The sequence below is a fragment of the Gopherus flavomarginatus genome, chromosome 16 (genome assembly GCF_025201925.1).
Source record: "Gopherus flavomarginatus isolate rGopFla2 chromosome 16, rGopFla2.mat.asm, whole genome shotgun sequence".
In the NCBI taxonomy this organism is placed as follows: Eukaryota; Metazoa; Chordata; order Testudines; family Testudinidae; genus Gopherus; species Gopherus flavomarginatus.
Window position 1 is genome coordinate 4,501,676 of NC_066632.1, and position 18,772 is coordinate 4,520,447.

The 18,772-nt window shown below is 44.1% G+C and overlaps 1 protein-coding gene across 1 annotated transcript in view; it reads right to left on the reverse strand.

Annotated features, from left to right (window-relative positions):
• The window catches only part of LOC127035328 (A.superbus venom factor 1-like), an 85,054-nt gene that overhangs the window by 59,880 nt on the left and 6,402 nt on the right, over positions 1 to 18,772 (reverse strand). The window lies entirely within an intron of this gene.

The window sequence follows — 18,772 nt, forward strand, 5'->3', positions numbered from 1 at the left end:
GTTAGGACTATGGAACGGCTTCCACATGAGGCAAGATTAGTAAGACTGGGACTTTTCAGCTTGGAAAAGAGACGACTAATGTGCGATATGATAGAGATCTATAAAATCATGACTGGTGTGGGGAAAGTAAATAAGGAAGTGTTATTTACTCCTTATAACACAAGAACTAGGGGTCACCAAATGAAACTAATAGGCAGCAGGTTTAAAACAAACAAAAGGAAGTACTTTTTCCACACAGTGGACGGTCAATCTGTGGAACTCCTTGCCAGAGGATGTTGTGAAGGCCAAGACTATAACAGGGTTCAAAAAAGAACTAGATACGTTCATGGAGGATAGGCCCATCAATGGCTATTAGCCACGATGGGCAGGAATGGTGTCCCTAGTCTCTGTTTACCAGAAGCTGGGAATGAACGACAGGACATGGATCACTTGATGATTACCTGTGCTGTTTATTCCCTCTGGGGCACCTGGCACTGGCCACTGTCAGAAGACAGGATACTGGGCTAGATGGACTTTTGGTTTGACCCAGTATGGCCATTCTTATGTTTTTATATACTACATTTTAAAGTCCATCCGAGACACCCACTTCCCCAAGCATGCCTCCTGCCTCTTCATCACCAATGAGCATCATACCTTCCCTGCCCACCTCTAAACCACAAAGTCCAGGAAATGCAGAGGAATGCAACTGGCTGTATAAATCACCTTCTCTCTTGCTGTCTCTCGCGCACACACCCACTCACACACCCACACCCACACACACATCATTACTCTAGCAAGTCAACAGTTGCCTACCACAATCACATATGTGACCTTTAGACAACCTAATTCTTTCTTCTGTGGGATGACAGGGTTCCTATGAAACAATTCTATGTTTCCTAGCTTGTGGTTTTGCTTTGGGTGTTATTTGCCTGTTGGAATTTTAACTCGTTTATAGGTGCCTTTTTGTAGCTTCATAATAGCAGAATTTGGGAACTATATTCTGTGGCTATTAGTAAGGAGCAAAGGGTCATATATGAAGTCTCCTTTGGGTAAGCTTGCATAAGTTGGTGCCAAGCCATAAACACATTCACTGGAAAGAATCTCAAACTAAAACTCCAGGTGGGGACATCATTTTTTGAAATCTAGCTCTTGGACCACCCCTAAGATTTACACAGCATGGTCAAGCAAAGTTCTCCCTTCAGTGGGAGAGACGCAGCCAACCATGCCTACTGCAGACCTCTCAGTAATGAGATCTGAATTCACAGGAATGTACAAATGCACAGGCAAAACTGTTACCAAGTCTCAATCACTGATTTTCATCTCAAAACTATTTCAAACCAGTGCAATGCTGCTGACTTCAATGCAGTCATTCCTGATTTACACCGCTGTAAGTGAGAGCAGAATTCTGCCCAATGGGAGGGTTGCCTTATAGAAATTATTATAGAAATTTGGCACTAGAATTCCATTTTCCAGATTACAACACTTCCAAATTCCACAATCCTGAAATAATTTGAAAATGATGGAGGTTGACAAAGATCAGAGCAAACGGGAAAGAGAATTTCTGAAGTTGGCTCCCAAATGTCAGGGAATTTCAATAAGGAAGAAAAATTAAAGGTAGGCTCCACTCAGACCAGTCTAATGAACCCCAAGTTAATATCCTCATCTGCTTAGAATCACGGGAGGTACTTACATTTGGCTGTGAGAAATGGCTGGGAAACAGAACCCAAACATGGCCAGTAGGTAGAGAACATATCCCTCCATGGTGATGAGGGTTGAAGTAGTAGCTCCTACTGGGTTATTTATATTCAGAGTCCAATATAAACCAAGCCCTTATGCAAACCAGTGAGCAGTTATTAAGTTTTGGGAAGGAGCCAAGACAGCTTTGCATCTTAACGGAATGACCTAGGAGGGATATTTGGACTGCTAGTTTGATGTTTGTTCTGTTATTTATTCAAGCTAGTAACAGCCAAGAATGGCCAGGCTCAAAGCTAGGGATGGGGAAATTGATCAAAACACATCTTGTTCAGATCTCCACAGGGAACCAAGTACAAGGATTAGGAGTTAGGACTCCTGAGTGTCGTTGCTGTCTCTGCCACTGCCTCATCATAGAACAGGGGTGAGCAAACTATGGCCCGCAGGCCGGATGCAGCCCGCCAGCTGTTTTAAGGCAGTCCTCGAGCTCCCGCTGGTGAGTGGCGCTTACCCCACTCCAGTGCTCCAGCCGGGGAGCAGGGTCAGGGGCTGCTCCACGCAGCTCCCAGAAGCAGCGCCATGGTCCCACTCTGGCTCCTATGTGTAAGGGCAGCCAGGGGGCTCCGCTCTGCATGCTGCCCCCACCCCATGCGCTGCGAATAGTCATTGATGGACATATCCTCCATGAACTCCTCTCATTCTTTTTTGAGCCCAGTTATACTTTTGGCCTTCACAACCTCCCCTGGTAATAAGTTTCACAGGTTGACTGTGCATTGTGTGAAGAAATACTTCCTTATCCTTCTTTTAAACCTGTTACCTCTTAATTTCATTGAGTGACCCCTGGTTCCTGTGGTATGTGAAGGGGTAAATAACAATTCCTTAGTCACTTTCTCCACACTAGTCATGATTTTATAGGCCTCTATCATATTCCCCCCATCTCATGGTCATCTTTTTTCTAAGATGAACAGTCCCAGTCTTGTTTATCTCATCTTATATGGAAGCTGTTCCATATTCCTAATCATTTCTGTTCCTCTTCTTTCCAATTCTAACATATCTTTTTTGAGATGGGGTGACCAGAATTGCAAGCAGCATTCTAGGAATGGGCGTGCCATGGATTTATATAGAGGCATTATGATATTTTCTGTTGTCTTATCCATCCGGTTCCTAATGGTTCTAACATTCTGTTCGCTTTTTTGACAGCCACTGCTCATTGAGCAGATGTTTTTATAGCACAATCCACAATGACTCCAAGGTCTCTTTCTTGGATGCTAACAGCTAATTTAAACACCATCATTTTCTATGTATAATTGGCATTATGTTTTTTAATGTGCATTACTTTGCATTTATCAACATTGAATTTCATCTGCCATTTTCTTGCCCTGTCACCCAGTTTTGTGCGGTCCCTTAGTACCTCTTCATAGTCTGCTTTGGACTTAACTATCTTGAGTAAATTTGTATTGTCTGCAGACTTTGTCACCTCACTGTTTACCCCTTTTTTCAGATAATTTATGAATATGTTGAATAGCACAGGTTGCAGCAAGATCCTTAGGGGACCAATGTTCCCTCTAATTTTTTACATCCATGTGCAGAATGAATTTTGTTATCTGCACCAATATGGAGGTGATGTGTGGTGGGGGTGGGGCCAAGGGGTTCAGAGTGTGGGACAGGGCACAGGATTGTGGTATGGAAAGGGATGAGGGCTCTGGCTGGGGGTGTGGGCTCTGGGGTGGGGCCAAAGATGAGGGTTTCGGCTGCAAGTTGCGGCAGGAGACAGGACTCCCCCTAGCCGTCTCTCGCTGCGGCAGCTCCGAGGCTGGGGTTGGGGGAGAGGTGCCCCTCCCTGCCCCTGTGGCCCTTGGTAGCCTGCGGTGCAACTTAGAAGCAACTTAGTGGGGGACCCAGCTATTTTTACCTGTCTCCACTGTGAAAACTGAGGTTATTCCTACCCTTTGTTTCTTATCTTATAACCAGATACTGATCCATGAGAAGACCTTCCATCTTATCCCATCACCCCTTACTTTGCTTAAGAGACTTTGGTGAGGGACCTTGTCAAAGGCTTTCTGAAAGTCTAAATATACTATATCAACTGGATCACCCTTGTCCACATGTTTGTTGACACCCTCAAAGAATTCTAATATACGATGAAGTATGATTTGCTTTTACAAAAGCCGTGTTGACTCTTCCCCAACAAATCGTGTTTATCTATGTGTCTGATAATTTTGTTATTTACTATAGTTTCAGTCAATTTGCCTGGGACCAAAGTTAGGCTTACCAGCCTATATTTGCCAGGAACATCTCTGGAGCCTTTTCAAAAAGTCGGCATCCTATTAAACATTCACCAGTCAGCTGGTAACAGAGGATGATATAAGCAATAGGTTACATACCACAATTAGTAGTTCTGCAATTTATATTTGAGTTCCTTCAGAATGCTTGGGTAAATACCACCTGGTCCTGGTGACTTATTACTGCTTAACTTATCAATTTGTTCCAAAACCTTCTTTATTGACACCTCGATCTGAGACCATTCCTCAGATTTCTCACCTAAACAGAATGGATCAGGTGTGGTAATCTCCCTCAAATCCTTTGGAGTGAAGATGCCTCTTATGTTTTTTTTTAAAGTTTCCATGCAGCTTGCAGGCATTTCACTTTTGTGACTGTTCCTTTTAATTTCTGTTTAATTAGCCACCTCTTTTTTATGTAGCTCCTCTTTTTGAAATTAAATGCTACGGTGGTGGGTTTCTTTGGAATTTTCCTCCCTACAAGGACGTTAAATTTAATTACATTATGGTCACTATTACCGAGTGGTTCAGTAACATTCACCTCTTAGACCGGATTATGTGCACCACTTCAGTCTAAATCAAGACTTGTCTCTCCCGTTCTGGGTTCCAGATAAGGTGACCAAATGTCCTGATTTTATAGGGACAGTCCTGATTTTTGGGTCTTTTTCTTATATAGGCTCCTATTACTCCCCAACCCCTGTCCAGATTTTTCACATTTGCTGTCTGGTCATCCTAGTTCCAGGACCTAGCTGCTCCAAGAAGCAGTCATTAATGATGTCTAGATATTTTATTTCTGCATCCTGTCCCAAGGTGACATTCTCAGGCAATATGGGGGGATAGTTGAAATCCCCCATTATTATTGGGTTTTCTGTTTTTATAGCTCTCTAACCAACCTGAGCATTTCACAATCACCGTTACCATCATGGTGTAAAAGTAGAATGAATTATATTGTAAAAATAAGAAGAATTAAAGAAATGCTGTCTGTACCTTTAAGAAAAACTGTTGAAATGCTGCAATCCAGGTGTCAGAAATACAGACATTAACATAAAACAATTGCACCGTTTAAGGGCAATTGGTGAAGTATTAGCCTTAGATCAATAAAAGTTAGTAAGGAAGTAGGATATGCCCAGGTGAATTTTACTGTTTTGCTTTCTTTGTCCCTTTGTCTAATTCCCGCTCTTTTATCTGTATAAATAAGACTGTTTAGGTCTTCCATGCCCACTCACATTATCTGGGTGTTATTGGCGGAGCGCTGCGCTAATAAAACAGAGTGGCCTGACAATTTTAAGTCCTGATTCTAACTTTAACAATGGTCAGTAGTATATTCCCTCCCGTTATACCCTCACTGTTCAAGCAAGGAATTTCTGTCAGAGATTCTATGATACTGTTTGATTCATTTAAGAGTTTTACTATATTTGACTTGATGCTTGCTTTCACATATTGTGTCACTCCTCCACCAGCACAACCTACTCTGTCATTCCTACTCAATTTGTATCCTGGTATTACCGTGCCCCATTAATTATCATTACAATTTCTGTAATGCCTATTATATCAATATGCTAATTTAATACCAAGCATTCCATTTTGCTTATCTTTGTATCCAAACTTCTTGCACTTCTACACAAATACTTATAAAAGTGTCAATTTTAATTGTCTGCCTTCATAGGATGGAATTGGACTCTTTTTTGTTTGACTGTTTCTCTTCAGTTCCTTTCTATACTTACTGGGGATATGTGTCTCGTTTGTGAGTACTGCACCCTTGCAAGAAATGCAATCTTAAACCAGGGGATTCAGGGTTTGACATGTCTAAGCCCCAGTACCAGGAAATAAAATAAACAAAGTTAAAATTGAAACCTATCAAAAGCATGTGACAATGGACAAAAAACCTAAAGCAATGCACTAAGTGGAACTAGAAATATACACAATAAACGAAATGAGATTGAAACAGACAGCAGGTAGCACTGGCTCACAGCCATGGGTAGCAAGAAGGAGCTGAGTGGAGGCTGGGCAGCTCTGCCTATATGCCCTCAGCACAGGGCATGAGGACAATGAGGGTGCATGGGCACTGCTAGCCAAAAGACTCTGATCTCAGATGCATGGGGCAAATGAACCCCAAGAGTGGAATAATACAGACAAATGTTCCAAATGTTTAAACTTAGTTCTAAGTTCCAATGCAAAAAGTAACCCTCCCCAAGGGGTCCAGCTACAAGCCAGCAAAAAGTTAATAGGAAAGTCGGTTATCAGCCGGTTTCCAGTAATAATGGTTTGTTTTCCTGGAATTGGACAAGTTAGTTGGAAGTGATCCAAGAATGGACAGTCTCCAAAATATGCAAATTGCAAAATATTTGACTACAGCGGTATCAGTCATGAATTCATTATTAAGGTTGGCTTAACATCAATCCCCCCACTCTCATACATACAACCCTTTCTGACTTTTATGGGACAGGACAGTCTTTGGTAAAAGGGTTAATCGCGCAATGGCTGTTGGCCTCCCTGGCAGAGGGTTAGTATGTTAGAAGGACGGGCCTGACTGCCCCTGACCCTGCATTGCACCAGCCTCCCCCACAAACTGCTGATTAAGTTTGGTGGGTGGATTATGGACTCTGATAAAGGCTGAGTGTTGGGTTTGGGTTGTGTCCAGAAATCTCCTGGGTGAATGATATCATTTGCAGAATGCTCTCTGCTCCAAACCTGCCCTCATCTTAACCTTAAGTGAAGCCCTTCCTGCCCCAAATTTACCACTGTTGGGTTTTGTTTTTATTCTGGGTTAGATCTAATACCAGAAGAGAACCTGTTTTTCCTGCTCTGGCTTAAGCATGGCTGAAGCCACCTCAGAACAACAGTGTAGTCCCTCCAGCTAGGCATCTTGTGCCTCCTCTGAGCCCAGGGACACATGGGACTGGGCTGGGGTGTTGGATTTTCACGGGTGGGTTCACTCCAGTGCCTGCCCTCACAGGCCATAAAATTTCACCCAGTTACTGAGCCCAATCACTTGTTTTTGACTAAAATATATTGCCAGAAAGGCAGACAATCTTTATTTGAAAATCTCAAGAAATGGAAAGTCCACCACTTCCCTTGTAGTCTGTTCCAAACATAAATCTTCTTCACCATTAAAAAATGTGCACCTTGTGTGATTTGAAGTAGCCTGGTTCTTGTTACTCCTTTCTCTGCCAAATTAAGGAGCATTTTAGTATTTGGTATTTTTTCCCCTCCGTGACTAAGACCACCAGTCTCTATTTCACAAAAGTCGTAAGATAAGAAAGCAAGGTATACATTAAAGGATTGAATAGCTTGTAACTGAACTGGTGGAATAGAATCACCTAAGCATAAATGGTTCAACTTGTCCATAGCCATGATGATTTAATTTAAGAACTCTCCCACTTTTTCCTCTGCATCCACGCTGGGATTGTTCTCATACTCATAGACTCTTAGGTTAGAAAGGGCCATCACCATCAGCTAGTCTGTCCTCTGGCACATAACAGGCCACAGAACCTCACTCACCCATTCTTGGAATGGACCTGAACCTCTGGCCAAGTTACTGATGTCCTCCAGTCATGACTGAAAGATTTCAAGTTACAGAAAACCCACCATTTGCACTCATTTAAACCTGCAAGTGACCATTGCCCATGCTACAAAGGAAGGCAAAAAACCTCAAGGGTCTCTGCCAGTCTGACCCAGGGGAAAATTCCTTCCTGACCTAAGACCTGGTAATCAGTTGGATCCTGAGCATGTGGGCAAGACCCAGCAGCTGGACATCTGGCAAAAGAATTCTTTGTAGTAACTCAGAGCCCTCCCCATCTCGTGTCCCATCACTGGCCATTGGAGATATTTGCTGCTAACAGTTTCAGACCCTAACTCTAATCCTTTCTTCTTTTTCTAAATCATTTCAGTTGCAGTACCCTCAAGGAACCTGTCCTAGAGCTCCTGACATAGCTTCCAGAAGCAGTGCATTCTATATCCTAACAGGTATATTAAGGGACAGAAATGAGAGGACCTGTGTAATCGGTTTGTGTTGATCTCCATCCACAATGGCACCAGAATGATTCCAATTTAAACAGCCAAATTCTAGCTAGTTCTTAAACCAGTTCAAAGTGAATCACCAACAACTGGCTATTAGACTGCTTGGAGAGAGGGAGTGTGCTGGTGTGTGTGTGTGTGTCTGTATAGAGCATTGCATATCTAGTTCTTAGGATGGCAAATAACAGTGCTGACAAGCCTAAAAAGGACTATGAAGAACAAAGCATTAAGGAGAACTAGCCATCTCATGGATGGCAAAGTGTCTGCTGTAACTCCATGCTGCCTTCAACCACAATACAAGCAAAACAATACACTCCAGCGTATGGAATCTGCAGACCTGCTATAGGGCTAATGTGAAGTAAATAGCTTTCCCCCGCTTCCTATTAGAAGGGATAAGTGGAATACAGTACCTGAAGACCCAGGTGTGCAAATGGCTTTATCCATCTGGACAAAGCTATAGTTCAGGGATCGGCAACCTTTGGCACTCGGCTCACCAGGGTAAGCACCCTGGCCAGGCTGGGCCGGTTTGTTTACCTGCCGCATCAGCCGATCGCAGCTCCCCCTGGACGTGGTTTGCCGCTTCAGGGCAATGGGGGTGGTGGGAAGCGGCAGCCAGCACATCCCTCAGCCCATGCCTCTTCCTGCAGCCCTCATTGGCCTGGAGCAGTGAACCGCGGCCAGTGGGAGTGTGATCGGCCTAACCTGCCGACGTGGCAGGTAAACAAACTGGCCCGGCCTGCCAGGGTGCTTACCCTAGCGAGCCGGGTGCCAAAGGTTGCCGATCCCTGCTATAGCTACTGTAGAAGGAGATAAGAACCACCTTCTCCGGTTCAGTCGCCGATCCCTGCTATAGCTACTGTAGAAGGAGATAAGAACCACCTTCTCCGGTTCAGGGTGAACTGGAGGACATAGGCCTGGATGAACACATACTGGTTTTGCTTGGAATCTTTCTTCTTGTCTTTGATGGGAACCTGAATGAGAAGGAGATTGTGGCTCTGGGAGTTCTTCCTCGTTCCACCAGGACAAGAGAAACTTTATGCAAAAAGGTTTTGTAGTGATAATGAATTAAGTAACAGATTAATATTGACAAGACTTAGTAAGAGAAAGTCCATAAAAATCAAGGCCGTCAGGAGCCTTGTACTACCCAGCCATATACACAATTCCTCCAGTAGCACTGAGGTATCATATGACAGTGGATCTGCTCAGTGGAGAAGACTCTCGGTGTTGCGGGAGTCTCTAGATGACATAAAGCTAGCATGGGTGGCTCTCTGCCCTCCCCTCTTGCAGCTTGTGTCATAGCGTGTATGCTCTGAGGAAATGCGGGTTTGACTGAAGCAGGCTCTGTACTCAGGCTACAAGCACCCTATAGGGAGCTACTGTGTGTAAATTAGTCACTTTGAGAATGATCTCAATTATGCCAGAGGCTGGATCCAGAGTGCAAAGAGGTGGCTTAAAATTGTATCAAATGTACCTGGGATGGAACAGATAATCCAGACTTAAACAAACAACCTCATCTATGGAAACTGGATTCAACATGTTGATAGGGCTTTAAGACCAATGTGTTCTCCAATCAAGTCCAGATACTCACCAAAAATATTATATCTCCAAAATATTGTATAATCGAGGTGCTGGTTATGACTCTGTGATTAAAATTGATACCATGACTCTGTTATGGTTACACCTCAGGATGGCTGCTTCTGGCTGAAATGAACACCAGATAGACACATGCTCTGTGGCAACTTCCCCACAGACAGGCCATTGCAGGAGGAACCGCTTGGAAACCGAGAAACTGTAGGAGCAGAAAGCCATGGAGATTAGTTACTGACAGATGTCCAGTAAATAATAATTAGCTCTTAGATAGTAATTGTCATCAGTAGATCTCAATGCTCTTTACAAAGGCCAATATCATCGTAATGGGGGTGCACTCATCTCTCATGAGTACTCCCTGGCTGTGTGTGTGTGCCCGGACACGCTCTCTACCCAGTCTGTGGTGGGCCTTTGATGACTCAGCTCTGCAGCTGAGTCACACACAGTCTGTATGTGAAATAACAAAGCAAACCCCTTCCAGGGTACAAGTCCAATAGGGGCCTCTCTCAAGTTGTCCCTGCCACTTTATAGAGCAGTGGCCCAGGGCTTTCTCCCTGGAGGCAATGTCATTACCCACTCAGGGTCTTTCAGCCAACAGCTCTTCAACTGGGCCACTACAGTTCAGTTCCCTTTCTGGGGTGCCTCAAGGTCCAGGCCTCTTTCCCAGTGGCTGGTGGGGGAACCTAGGACTGTCCACCCTCTACTCTGGGTCCCAGCCCAGGGACCTTATAGATAGCAGTCATCCACTATGTCCCTTTAAATAAACTGTGTTGGTGCAACAGTTCCCTGGACCACTTCCCCATGGTTCCTGCACACTCTTCACCCTTACCTCAGTGCCTTGTCTTGGTGGAGTCCAAGCAGCCAGCCTGGAACACCATCCACTCTCCTCCAGCTCTACCAAGGAACTGATCTCAGGTTGGCCCTGCAGCTCTTCTTGTACTAGCCTGCTGGGCCCTGATTGATTACTTCCCACACAGCTACTTTAGACCTTTCTACTGCCATTTTCTGGGGGAGGGTGTGGCAGGGCCACAAGGCCTCCAGCAGGAAGCCTCACAGCCTAGTTCACCCTGTCACAATCATTATACCCATTTTACAGATGTATAATTATAAATAACATTCTGGCACCATTTGTTTTTAATTGTAAGTTTGTCCTGCATGTATGTGGTGTGTATCAAATGACTAGTTTTTATTTGTTTGTTTTTATTTTGTTGCAACACAAGTCAATTTTATACTTTAATTTAATTTAAGTGGTACCACACTATTTTAATATTGTGATTGGGGTATTACCATCATAATAGTATTAATACCAATTTTTTTGCAAAGTTCTAAAATGCATCAGTTATAAATATATGTATATATATTTTTTGCCTACACAAATAATGCAATTGCAAACAATTTTTTTTATTCAAAGAAAAAAATGTAAGGGAAAACATTAAGGTAAAGATAATATTAACAAAACATCAATTTCTTGTTTGGATTTTTATAAATTTGTTTGCACTTTCAAATGCGGTTATAAGAATGTTATAGCAAAAATGATTTTAAAAAAACAACAACAGTTTATGCTATGTCTGGTTATGTTGCAAAATGTTAAAGCTAACCAAACAATTTCAACAGGTTTCCACCTCCTTCTCCTGAACAGATTGAAGTATCATGAAAGTTTAAAACATCAAAGTATTTGCATACATGTATTTAAAATTCATTTTGTTTTATTTTTTATTCTCTTTTATTTTATGCTCAATGGAAGCAGTGGTTGTTAAAGTTTATGCTTCTAAACAGTTAACAAAAGTGGAATTGGAATCACAAGCAAATTAACAATATAAAGCTTGGGTAAAATGTTGCTTACTAACTTTTTTGCGAAAACAGAGTGCTCAGCAGGGGAAAGTACCACAGTTTCTCATAGAAGATTGTGAGCATCTATTTGAGCAGTTAAGCATTATATTTAGTATAAAATATTAGTAATGCTCCTCAAGTGAAAATAAATGTCTATATGACAATTGCAAAAGTATAGTTTGTGTTATAAAATATGTGGTCCCCATTACAAACTAAGTTAATATGTGTATTAAATTTGGATTACTGCAAACAAGAGAAATGTAAACAAACAAGCAAAAAAAGTATTATGTTATCTAACTCAAAGCTATTTAAGGTTGCATCCCACAGACCGAAGACACCAGAAGATACCAGTATACAGTCAAGATACCCTCAAGCATCAAAAAAAAAAAAAGAAAAATGAATTGCTTTATAAATAACAGAGTGCTCAACTACACCTCATTTTACCATATATGGACAATTAAGTAGACAATCAGCTAAAAACCATTAGCTGGACTAGGTCTAATTGTCATTTAAATTGTATACTATTAAGTGAATTCATGTGCCTTTGGTTTTAAATCTTTAGCATCAAAATATGGAAGAATTTGACTACTGTGTAAAAGCAACTGTCTTATGGCTATATTACTGCATTATTGCTGTACAACATTTACAAAGTTTATAACATTGCTAAACCGTTTCATCAACACACAGGTAAAAATTAACAAACGACTGGCAGCAAACAACATGGCGGCAAGAGAAAAAAAACCAAATTGGCAAAGAAATTATTATTGAGTTACACAATAACTATGATTTGGATAAACAAATTCCCTATTAGTACCAATCATAATTTAGGTCAATGACACTGCATCCTCACTGAACATCTGTTACTCAGAACAATCTGGTTCAGTGTCTGGGTATCAATACTAAATCTCGACACAGCAATATTTGATCAATTGGTTACTGTCCATTCAGTAGATTATCTGGAAGACGGCATCCATAAAAAACAACTGGATCTACGTCAGAGCAATGCACCCAGCGGAACAGAGAAGCTAGCTGACTTCCTGTTTCCTATCCAGCAAAGTTTACCAGATGGGGACAGCCAGCAGGAAGAGTAACCTATAACATGGCTGGACAGTATTGCGTAGTAACTAATGACAAGAATTTATACGTTAAGGCCTCATTTGTAATGTCACCACTCCAAATTTCTGTTTTACTTCTTTATATACAGAGCACTGTGGGGGACACTGTGATAATGCCTGTCAAAACACTCGGCCTACTGTTAATTAGAGCTCTGCCAAATTCTTGGGGAAGGTACACACCCCGTTGGATTTTAGGGCATTGTTTATTAGGTGGTCATCGTGGTCTGGATAAGAACAAGGTGACCTCCATGTTGTGAGAGTTTCTAGTTCCTCTATTCTGGGCAAAAGGCGGGAAAGTGAAAACAGCGTGAATCAGTTTTTGCTAAGTAATCAGTTTCTATATAAACAAACGAAGGGAGGGGCCAGGGGCTCTTGAGCGCTGGAATCTTCGGGGCTCAGGCGTCTAAAAGCTCTCTCTCTGTGGTGTGGTACACCTTCCACATTGGTTACTGGCCTGCAGTAGCCACACACTGAACGAAACTGTCATCTTGGGGTTTATTTGTTATTTTCTTTTGGGAAGCAGACGTGCACTCTCGGACTAGTTCCAGCTAGTTAGATCTGACAGTCACCCATAGACGACGCAAAGAGGGAGAGAGTGGGTCTGAGTTAGGGTTACTTACCTGTCTTCGACACCTGTGATTCACCATTGGTGTCTATCGCTGATCTCACCAGTCCCAATTCTGCAGCTTCACCTCTAGCAGTACCTGAAGGAGGCAGAAAAACACCTTTGCTTTATTGAGTGTGTGTGTGCATGTGTATGCTTGTATTCCAATCTCCAGTGTCCTTAATCCATCCCCCTCTTCTCCTTTAGTAAATAAAGTGTTGTTATGAGTTCATGTCTGTGAGGTGGTTTCTTTTCTCATGGCTCTGATAGATGGGCTTAAGGGGGGGACCCAGCAGGAGGCATATTGTAAGGCTCCCTGAGATAGGCTCCTTAAAAATTCTTACGCTACTACTAATGATAATACAGGTGGTAACTGTAATTGCCCTACTAGGGGTATGTTGCTATCTGCACCACCAAAGTAAAGGGCCAGACTACCACAGCAGACTGGAAAAACATTGTTATGCTTGGCTATAAAGTGGTGTCATATGTACACACACATGCTATATCTATATATACTACACATATAAATCCCATATCCATATTATCCACATGTGTTAATGATTTGGGAGTGCCCCCAAGGTTCAATCATAAAACCACATTCCTCAAACAAAGTCCTGGGCCTAACATTTCCAGGCTCACCGTAAGGGACTATAAACAACGAGAGAATAAAATCTGTCCATCGGTTGTAAGAGGGAGCTTTCAGACTAAGGGATAGATGAGGCATGAATGTATGGATGGAAAAGTAAGGTGACAAAAAACAGTGTTTAGCCCACTGGGTCATCTTCCATCCGTGCATTATAATTTTTAAGGGATGATAGGTAAATGTCCTCCCCATAAAAAGACAAAAAGTGGAGGAAAGGTTGCCAACTTTCTAATTGCAGAAAACCAAACACCCTTGCCCTGCCTCCTGCCCCACCCCTTTTCCGAGGCTCCATCCCCACTCACCCCATTCATCTCCCTCCATTGCTTCTGTCCCCTACCCTCGCTCATTTTCACCATGCAGGGTGTTGGGGTGCGGGAGGGAGTGAGGGCTCTGGATGGGCAGGTGGGCTCTGGGGAGAGGGGTCTGGTAGGGAGTTTGGGTGTGGGAGGGGGTTCTGAGCTGGGGCAGGGGGTTGGGGCACAAGAGGGGGTTTGGCGTGTGGGCTCCATGCAGCGCTGACCTCAGGCAGCCCAGGCATTTTCCAGGGATGAAGAAAGTCCGGGCAGCTCCTAGGAAGCTGCGGTATGACCCTCTGGCTCCTAGGCAGCGGGGTGGCCAGAGGACTCCACACTCTGCCTCCGCCTGAAGGCACCCCCACAGCTCCCATTGGCTGCATTTCCCAATCCCAGCGGGGCAGCACGTGGAGTCTCCCTGGCTGCCCCTCCAAATAGGAGCAGGAGGGACATGCCAGCCACTTCCTGGGAGTCGTGTGGAGCTGGGCACAAAGCCTGCCTGCCCCACTGGTGCTGCAGCCAACTAGACTTTTAGTGTCAAGTATCAGAGGGTAGCCGTGTTAGCCTGGATCTGTAAAAGCAGCAAAGAGTCCTGTGGCACCTTATAGACTAACAGACGTTTTGGAGCATGAGCTTTCGTGGGTGAATACCCACTTCCTCAGATGCATGTCAGATGACATGCATCTGAGGAAGTGGGTATTCACCCACGAAAGCTCATGCTCCAAAACGTCTGTTAGTCTAGACTTTTAGTGGCTTTGTACAGGGTCCCTTTTTGACTGGACATTCCTAAAAAGAGCCTGAGACATTAGGCCTTGTATCAGAGGCCTGGTGTGAGGCCTGAACTAAAGTAGTGGTCAAAACTTGCTAATATAAAGCAAAGTTAGCAAGAGGCAGGCTGTGAGCAGAAGTCAGACTCTTCCTGCGTGCAGGCTCACAGAACCTGGCAAACACAGGGCTGGTACTACAAAAACACACACATTCCTGAGAAGTGCTAGGCACAGGACACTCACACAAACACATTTCAGAAAGGTGGTACCAGAACATCCCAATGCCAAATATGGTATGAACACACTCCCCAAAGATAATACAAGGATAGAATGACCCCCTCAGAAAGATTAAGTCAGATGACAGTGTGATGGACAGAGATGTTTTGATTGAACCAACATGTACAAGGTAAAGGGTGGTAACGAACCATGTTGGAGGGACAATGTATTGGTGTATCTTTGTACTGGTGTATAAAGAGGAGTCTCAGAGGAGTGTCTTTGTCTGGGCTGGGGGCAGTGGAAAGTACCACCACTGACTGAGCTGGTCCATTGTCATGGGCATATGTGTGCTAGTGAACCTGTAGACATTGATCCCTCTCAGCCACACCTCCTCCCCCATTCTCATGTGCTCCTGAACCCCCACTCAGCCAGCCCCCTCCCCCATGTCTCTGCACCCTCCTCCCTGTCCTATATGGCCCAGCACCCCCACTCAGCTACCCCACCCCGTTTTCCTGCATCCCTCTCCCTCCTGCACCCATGCATTCATGCACCCCCACTTCCATTTAGTACCAGCCCGTCCTCCCACTAGCCCTTCTGAATGCCTGTCTGTGATCCCCTCCCTCAGCAGCCCCATGTGCCCCATGCTGTCTGACCTCCCATATCCTGTGCCTCGTGACCTGGCCCCACGGGCATAGTGCTGTGAGGAACAGCTTCTCCTCTTCCCTATCTGCAACTGGGGCTGCTTCCACCCTGGAGCATTCACACTCTCTTCTGGCAACACAGCAGCCTCTGGTGGGCAAAGGGGACCATAACACTCAGGTGGAGACATCTCCACCTAGAGTCCCAGTGCTGCTGACACTCACCGCTAGCCCCGTCCTCTTTGGGAGTTTTTCTCTCCTTTCTTCTTATTGTTTCTAGATATATAAAGGGCTGATTTCTTACCCTGGCCTGCTGTGTGACTTTTTACCAATCTTTACATAGTCTGCAATATAGTTTTATAAGTAACCAGCTACTAGGATCATGGGTACATGAGAAACACCTTAAATTAGCTTAGGCTGGACAAGCATGAATGAGTGGCTAGACATGCATGGATGGATATTTGAAAGTGAGTCTTCTGTACCGCTGTGTGCCTAGGGTGACCACACATCCTGTTTTGGCTGGGACAGTCCCTTTTTTCAGCCCTGTCCCGGCCATCCTGACTTTTTGCCAAAAACGTGGGGTGCAAAGGAATGTGCAGGGAGGGGGGAGCGGCAATGCCAGCCCTGCACAGGGTGTGTGTGTGTGAGGCAGGACTTGCACAGGGGAAAGTAGGGCTTGGGCCCTCCCCAAATACAATAATCTGCTGTCAGTGGGAGTCCTGCTTTTGACTTTAAGGGGAACAGGATTAATCTCTTAGCCCTTGTCAGGGTTCCCTCCTCACTCTGAATTCTGGGATACAGATGTGGGGACCCACATGAAAGACCCCCTACATTTATTTCTACCAGCTTAGGTTAAAAATTTCCCCAAGGCACACATCCTTTCCTTGTCCTTGGACGGTATTGCTGCCACTACCAAGTGATTTAGACAAAGATTCAGGAAAAGGACCACCTGGAGTTCCTATTTCCCCAAAATATCCCCCCAAGTCTCTTCAGCCACTTTCCTGGGGAGGTTTGAGAATAATATACCAACCAATTACCTTTAATAAAAGTACAGGCCAGACCCTTTATTTTTACGATACTAAAATCAATCAGGTTCATAAAAGAAGAACTTTATTATAAAGAAAAAAGTAAAAGAAACACCTCTGTAAAATCAGGATGGAACGTAATTTTACAGGATGATAAGATTTAAAACACAGAGGAGTCCGTTCTAGGCTCAACTCCAAAGTTACAAAAACAGGAATAAACCTCCCTCTGAGCATAGGGAAAACTCACAAGAGAAAACAAAAGATAATCTAACACATTTCCTTGCCTTTACTTACAATTTCTGTAATTTTATATGTATCATTTCAAGGTATCTTTTCAAGAGATGGTTTACCTGCTTCGTGTCTCTCTCTCTCTCTCGCTCTCTCTCTTTCTCTTTCTCTCTAGAGTGAACAACAAAGAGAGCACAAACAAAACCTCCCCACCTCCCACCTTCCAGATTTGAAAGTATCTTCTTTTCCCATTGGTCCTTCTGGTCAGGTGTCAACTATGTTGATTGAACTGATTAACGCCTTACAGATAAAATGAATCTGCACCTCTGCATCTCTGGCCAGGAGGGATTTTATGTTACTGGATACATAAAGGTTGTTACCCTGCCCTTTATATATATGACAAAGGTGTTTAGGCACCTAACTCCTGTTGAAACCAATAGGAATTAGGCTCCTCAAAGCCTATGAGAATCGGGGCCTCAGTGCATTTACTGTTGCAATTCTGGAAGCACTAGCACAAACATGAGGCGGAAACAAGATGTTGCACAAAGTGGCAGATCTCGGAAGCTTGAAACACTTGGCGAATTTTTCACGTGGATCCCTTTTATTATTTTTTATTGTGGTAGCACCTAAAACCCCCAGTCACAGACCATAGACCCTGTGCTAGGAGCTGTATGAACAAAGAACAAAACTACAGCCCTGGCCCCAAAGAGTTTCCAGTCTAAACACGTTTCAAACCATGCAGCTTGAATGAGGATCTAAGGGGGGCTGAGGTTCGGAAGCTTAGAAAGGTAAGTCCGTAGCTAACCAAGAGGCAGCTCCCCCACCTCATGACCACATAAGTTCTGAGGAGCAGGTTGATACCAGCCCGGCTGGATACATTACAGAATTGTGCAGCTGCCCGGTTTGCACAAAGCACTAGGTGGCAGCCAGTATGACATCACGATGGCTCTTGACCATGGGTTCCCATACCCAGTAGCTGTTTTAAGCTAAGACGAATCCCTCATACTGGAGTCAAATTGAATCCTTGTGGATGAAACCCCTTGAGAGGCAGGTAACAGCTTTTTGAGGAGACTAATTATGTAACAAGCACGGCCAGGAGTACAGCAGAATCTCAGAATTATGGACTCCTCAGGATTGGAGGTTGTTTGTAACTCTTAAAAGTTTGTAACTGTGAACAAGCCGTTATGGGCTGCTGCTCAGGGATGACTGCTCGGAGCGGGGCGCACAGCTCTGCAGGGTCTGCCTGGCAAGTGGGGGTAGGGACAGGCAGCTGGTTCTAGCCCCCCGGCTGCAAGAGTGGTGAGTGAGGCACACTGGGGCACCGCCATGTCAGTGAGTGCACAGTGCAGACTGTGGTCCTTTAAAACAGAGCTGCTTCTCCAGAGTGCAGGGTGCAGGCAGGAGCTCCGGATCTGGTTCTAGCAGCAAACACTCCAGGCCAAGTTTCAGTAGCAGCTTGGGAAGTTTCTTTCCTGGGCTCAGAGCTTGCAAGCTTGTCCCCTCCGAGCCAGGAGTAGCCTAGAAAATCACCGGTCTAGATAACATCAAATTGGAATGTCACACTAGGACTCCTGGGTTCTCTGCTCTAAACACTGGACAATATTCCCTCGCTGTTCTGAGAAGAGAACCCAGGAGTCCTGACCCCTAGTTTCCTTTTTCAACCAATAGACATTCCACGTACATGGACATAGCTTCCCACCCTCAGGAGCAGAACCCAGAGACCTTTGTCTCCTGTCTTGATTATCCAGATAAACCAGATAATTTGCACTTCTTATGTTTATATAATTTTTTTTGGCCTATATGTTTTGCTTTTCTTTCTCATTCTTTGTGTCTGTATTTTTATGTCTAGCCTGTTTGTC